Raw genomic sequence first — 7,137 nt, forward strand, 5'->3', positions numbered from 1 at the left:
AACAAACTATCACAACCAGCAGGGGACCTCTCAAAACAGCCCGAAGGCCAGTTAAAAGATGCGAGTAGGACCCTATGCAAAAAAATTTGTACAAACTTCAATACTGCAAGAGCTCTGATTGCTAATGAGCAAAAAGTAAAAGTAAAAGCCACTGCTGAATATACAATTTGCTTCTGCGTAACATGCGAAAAGACATTTGAATCAGACGATGCGCTGACTTGGAATGTTTGGAAGGGTAAGTCGGTTTAAAATAAATGAAACAAATACCCTTATTTGGTTGGTTCGTTTCTTATGTAATTTCGAATGTTTTTTTTCCTTCGAAATTCGAACTGTATATTCTAATTTAAGTAGTTATGGAGGGAAATTTGTCATTGGTATTCTATCATGTGCAAAATTTGATTATTGCTAAGACGAGAATAGAACCCAGGTAATAAAATGGCTACTGACTGGTTTTGATCCTGCCCTGTAAAATACAAAGCCATTTGTCAGACCTTGGAGCATGTGCAATAACTTTGACCTCCAGGAGGAGAAAATCCCTCTGACAACTACAACAAAAAAGCTTAAAAAATGTTCCTTTAAAACAAAACTTTGGCTGCGAGAAAGAGTAAAGCTAAGTCTGTAACCTTAAATTTTGATAAAGTTGGATTTAAAAGCAATCCAGTGCAATTCCCTAGAGACAAAATTAGGGGCCTTCAAAAAATTTTTTGGTCCCCGTTAGCGGGATATCGCCGCTAAGATTTGGACCCCCTCCCCCCTCTTTTAGCAGATTTTGTCCGTGAAATACATACATTTGGATAAATCTTAGAAGGCTCAGGGGCGTGTTTTGTAGATAAAAGTTATCGGAATTGATGACATGAGACATTATGCTCGCGAACGAAGAATTTTCAGGCCACAAACAAATTTTTGAAATTTCTCAATTGTTCACGGATTCTTTTTTCAAACTTGAACCCCCTCCCTCCCTTAGCGCCAATATCCCGCTAACAGGGCCCCAAAAAATTTTTGAAGGCCCCTTAGGGCTCAATTAGGAAACTCTGATTGTATTTCGGCCACAAGAACACAAATATTGCCCTCAACTGTTACTGACACAACTTCAGCTGCCATTCTCCTTTCGGTTTTGCTGTAATGGCAATGTTGATGCTTTGCGCACTTTTTTCCCTTTATTCCGCCTACCCATCCTGTGCCCAAAAGGGACGTGGAAATAATTAAGAAGTGCTAGTATGTTAACTTTGACCTGCTTCTTCTCCTATGCTTAATGCTCTTTTAGCCTTGTGTATTTCGATGGATGATATAGGTGAGTATGACCTGAATGTAAAAACAGTGGCAGTGGTCACAATGTCTCCCTTATAAGAATGACCACAAATAAGTCACACATAAGGGTTAAGTCCTGGTGTGTTGTCTTTTTTCTGCATCTTTGCAAGGAAATGATTACATACAACACTTTGTAACTTAGTTTGCCAATCAATATAAGTTTTTTTGCTGTCTACGCATTTGACCAACTCCATTGCTTGCACATGGCTAGTGATCCAGCACGTTGGTTAATGCATAGATAACCTTTTACAGTACATGCATAGTGCCTCATTGCTTCCTTCAACATCATCCTCGCAATCCCTCTTCATCTCGCGTCCAGGACCATGACCTGTTTTTTTTCGTTTCGAGAAAGGGCATTTTGCGTTCACCTCTCCAAATCGGTTGAACAAAGGTTTGTAAATTAGTTGAAGTGGGATGTAATAACTAAAAAAGGTAACTACCAGTCTCCACAGAACCAGCAGTCCCTGTAGAACGACCAGAAAACCAACAGCGAACCAGCAGTATCATCACAGAACCACCAATGAATAAATAGTTCCAATATTAAACTTCCACGCCAAAGTGAGCGCAACGAAGCTAATTAAATACATAACAGTCGAAGACCCTACTTTCCACTGGCTATTTCGTGTCCCTCGTACACAAACTAACGGTTCTCGTGCAGGTGAATTTTAAAAATGACTCTCAAAGTGTTATAAACTTCATTCTACGTAAAAAAAATAATCACAATACAAAAAGTCGATCTTTTGTTATTCATTTCATAAAAATTCACGATTTGAATCAGCAAGAAAAGTGTTGTTTTGCTGGAGGTAACATATGTATTTTAGACGCTCGTTAAAAAAAGATGGTCGTCCTATTACCGAGTTCTATGTTCTAGCTATTGTTGTTATCATGGTAATCATTAGCATTCCTGATTGAAATTACTGAAAAAGATTGAAATGTTGGTTTGTTATTTATTGCGTTGAAGAGTAAATTGCAAGGAAACAGAATGAGTCTTGATTTTTTAATCCCAGAACGGTATAATTTGGATAATATGTGAATAGATCTGTATTCTTTATTATGGCATAAAGCCATACATCTAAACCTAAAAGATATAATGAACATAATGACAATCTTGCCACTACATTCTCTCTCAATAAAACAAAATCATAAAGTATGTTCAAGAAAAGAAACTGCAAGACGCAGGAACACAATGTAAGAATGCTTTTAAAGTGTCATTTAGCATACTGTTATATTTGTTTTAATTAACCAAAACTTAACGGTATTTCAACTGTTCTCTACCGGATAGTATACATAGCAGGTTTTCAGCTGAAGCAGTGCCTTTCGTAAGACAGTCAGCAATCTGATCACTTGATTTCGTAAGAATGAGTTCCCCCATTTCTCCTTTTTCGACCATCTCACGAAGTGCACAAATATCAATATACAATCGTTTATCTTCTATGACGTTGGTATTTTTGACTGCTTCCGCAAGTGATTTATTTTCTGATATACAGATAATTGGTATATCAACTGAAAAAATCTCTTTAATTAGGGATCTGATCAACATAGCATGTTCCGCACCTTCTAAGAGAGCCATGGTTTCCGCACTCATGGCGCTTTTAACAGCCCATTTTAACTTGTGAGATCTCCAAATAATTGGCGGAATTTTGCTTTCACCATGCAGTAGCAGAACAAGTCCACCTTGTGAGCCGCCATTAATTAAATTTCCATGTGATGCATCACTGAAAAGTATGAGCAATGATGCTTTAACATCTCCAGTGTTTGAAATAACAATCTTTACTTCAGTTTGCTGCAGATGTTTCAGCTGCTTGTTAGCTCTACGAGCATCAGCAACTGTTCCATGTCTTATGCGAGTGCTTAAATCACAGGCAACGTAAGCAGCATCAGGTCTAGTTTGTTTTGCTGCCCATTGAATTTGACGTGCTTCATATTTTGTAAGTGGAATTGTAGACGTACTATTGGTCAAATTAATTGGTGAAATGTTACTAATGTAATTATGCTGATGAATAATTACTGCACCACACTCTTGTTCAATTTCTAATCTTTCAAATTACACCTTTGAGAGTTTCTTTTCTCCAGAAAAATAATGCATTGTCATAAATGCTTCTTGTAGCTCCAACTTTATCGAATTCGTTAGATAATGTCTCATACCAAGCGCGTGAAGCGTTGCACAAGCCATAAACAGGTGTTTTTAGTTTGCACAACTTGTCTGTGTTAGCTTCTGGTGGTGGAAGAAGATGTACGACTCTATCAATCTTGGCACCTTGAAGAAACCCAGCTTTAATATCAAGACTGTAAAATTTTCCATCCATGGGCTGCACCAATATTACACACAAGACGAAAGTTCTCCTTGTTTACAGTTGGCGAGTCTGTTCGTATACCAATAGTGTCCTCCTCAAAACCTTGTGCCACTAATCGTGCTTTAATTTCTGTTTTACCATCATGACTTTTCTCAGATATCGCCCAGTGGGTTGTGGTTATGTCTTGCCCTTTGTCTTCAACTTCATCATAAACATTGTAATCACGCCATTTAGTTAATTCTTTATGTTGAGCTTCACTAACATCACATGACGTTTCTACATTATATACTGATTCTGTGTTTACCTTTTCCCAATCCAAAATGTTTTCAAAGTCAATTGATTTCATGGCTTTGGTTTTAACATCTTTGACATTCAACCAATTCTTATATGCTCCAACTCCAGATTTTCCTACTTTACCAGCACGACTAACAACCATAAATTCAGCAAGTTTATTAGTATCAGGATCAATAAACCTAACCCTCTCCCTGACTTTTGGAAGGGTCACTGTCAATGACTGTTCATTGCGAGGTGTGTTAGAAACTTCTTGCTCAATGCTTGATTGATGTGTTGTTTCAACCTGAGCATGGGAAAAAGCAGGGATCTCATTTGTATTTACGGCATGATCACTAGGAATGTCATCAAGTACAACTTCTGACGATGTGTTGATATCAAAATCGTTTACGCTTTCAAGCAACCCATTCGCTACGCTGTTTGAAATCTCATCAAAGCAATCTTCTTCTTTGGTTGTAGTTTTCTTCACTTGAGGGTTTCCACTTGTGCTTTCCTGACAACTTTGGTGTCCCTTCACTGATTGCAAGTGACACTCGAACGTAAGTTCCTCCATGTTTAACAAGGACCTGTTTTCTATCAATGCCAAGGACTACACCAGGTCCTCTCCACTCTTTCTCTCCACGTCGCTTATAGTATACCAATTCACCATTATAAAAATCTTTGCTGGTAGATGTCCGTGTTTGATGACTGAGTGCTGTTTTAAGATTCACTTTCAATGAATGCTTTGCGAGCAACATGCAGGGCATTCAGATGATTCGCAATTAATTGACTGGGTGTAACTGTTCGAAGAACAGGAGGCTTGGCTGTAAGCACAGATGGGAGATTTGGATTGCGTCCAAATACAAGCTGATTGAGACTGAATCCACGGTTATTATGCAAATCATTCTTGGCACAATTGGCAACACATTTTCAACAGAACAACTAGTGTTGTCAACAATTTTCATAATCATATTTTCCAGGATGAAATTATGATGCTCAGATACACCATTTGACCATGGAGCTTCTGCTGCTGTTGTATACACTCTTGTGTTTAACAGTTCTGCTACATCTCTTAAAGGGGAACTCCAGTAAAAATCACTTTTTTCTTTTTTGCTATATACGTACTCAGAAAGTAGTTACACATCTTTCGTAGCGATCAAGTTTCTATTCTTTGTTTTTCAAAAAAGAAGCTTTTTTTATGGAAGGACATGCCGAATATTTTCAGGGGGTAAATGTACTCATTTTCTTCAATCTTTGTAATGTTTAAGTCTGCATGTGATGCTGATAATGCAGTTTCTTAAACAGCTTTGTCAAAACAACTACTTATAAGTCAGTAGCTTCTGCAACGCATTTATGACCTACCATAATCATAAGAATGATTTTTATTTGTACAATATTAATACTCATGTTTTACCAACTTATAACGACCTGAACATTATTCAATCTTTCGATCACGCATTTGAGTGGTCCTCCATCATGGTGAAAATTTCAACGTTACATAAAATTTGTTTGCATTTGTGTGCAAAAAAGCACGTGCGGATGAAAAATATTGCTGAATTGTGAAATAAAAATAAATTGGCTTGTAAAGTAAGAAAGTTTTTTTACTGAAACAAATGATAAAGTTTTTGTGATGAAAAGAATGTTAAAAAAAAGCCAATTAAATATATTTTCTATTTCTTTAAAAAATATTTTGCTCAGAACGTTATTTTGAGTTAGTAGAAGACACCTCATCACTTTGCATCATTATTAATTTCTCCCTTGTGAGACACAAGAGGTTCGAAGTCGTGTGGCTGTAGCTTTGTGAAGTCTTTTTCATGTAAACAAACTTTTAGAAGGTGTGCTGCTGAGCTCACGGACTGTCTGCACGATGTGACGTATGCCTATTTATTCGGACCTAGTCCTCTCAACTTAACGCAACCTTGCAAATTTATTTAAAATTGAAGATGTTTACAGACCCCATTAAGGTATAAATAAAGATTTTTAACGATTGTAAAAGGTTTATTCTGACATATTTATGTATTGTCTTCTTAAAATAACATTTTTTTCAAATATTTTTTTTCACTGGAGTGCCCCTTTAGGAGCTCATTGTTGAACTCCCCTCCGTTGTCTGAAAAAATCGAGTTTGGTGTGCCAAAAATAGCAACCCAGTGCTTGAGAATTGTGTCTACGATAATTTCCTTATTCTTGGATTTGATAATTGTTGATGCACTGTATCTACAGAACACATCAATCATATGAAGTATGGTTAACTTTTTATGATTAACTGTCAGGAATTTTAGGTCCATGGCAAGGCATTCATTGACATCTGAGGCCATTGGTAGTGAGACAATTGGCCCTTGATCGAGCCTTCATATATCTACTGCATGTGTCACAAGAGTTTGTAACATTGTCAATTTGCTGAAATAACTCTTTATCTTCAACATTTTCATCTTGGAGAAGAGTTTTCAGTTTGCTGCTGTCTATGGGATGTCCAAACTGTTTGTGAAGCTTTGTAGCTATTTTGCATTTTTCTTCAGGTGATTTTACAGTGAGATCGTTGACTGTGAATATAACTCTGGTGGCATTTACACCCGGAGATGTTTTGTTAACAGCAACTTGCTTAGGTGTAAGAGGTATACAGTAATGGCCATTTGACGTGTGTTGTAAAGGAATGTCTCTTCCAAACATAGTGACTTTATCATTAACAAAATCAAGTTGGCTATTAGCTGCTTTCAGACTCTTTTTTGATAACAATAATGGTAATTCACAATCGACAACATCAGTAAGAATATGGGCTTGCATTCCAGCCATATTAACAGGGATGTTAACTTTTTTAACTGAGGGGAAGCTTCCACCTGGCCCAAATTTAAAGGACTTGTTACTCTTACTTTCAGCTAAAGCTGTCCCTTCTGGCATAGTGTCTATGTAACAGTCAAGCCAATTTTTACCACAAACTGTCGATGAACATCCTGAGTTTAGTAAAGCACAATTCAAAGACTCAGACACAACTTGCTCCATAAAGCATTGTTCCACACCCTTTGCGAAAAACTGCACATGTACTTTATCCTGCCCTTTGCTTCCTTTATTCTTATCAGGACAGTCATTCATGGAATGCATTATAGATTTGCAATGGTGACATTGCAATGGATGTCCATCAGGACCATTAGGGTTGTACTGGCTTCTTTTAGCACTGAAATATTTACCACCTCTGCCACGTCCACGAGTGTTCCAATTGTTAAAACGTCGTCTGTCAAACTTTTGACCATATAATACTTCTTGCTCAACA

Source organism: Hydractinia symbiolongicarpus, chromosome 2 (genome assembly GCF_029227915.1).
Source record: "Hydractinia symbiolongicarpus strain clone_291-10 chromosome 2, HSymV2.1, whole genome shotgun sequence".
Classification (NCBI taxonomy): Eukaryota; Metazoa; Cnidaria; class Hydrozoa; order Anthoathecata; family Hydractiniidae; genus Hydractinia; species Hydractinia symbiolongicarpus.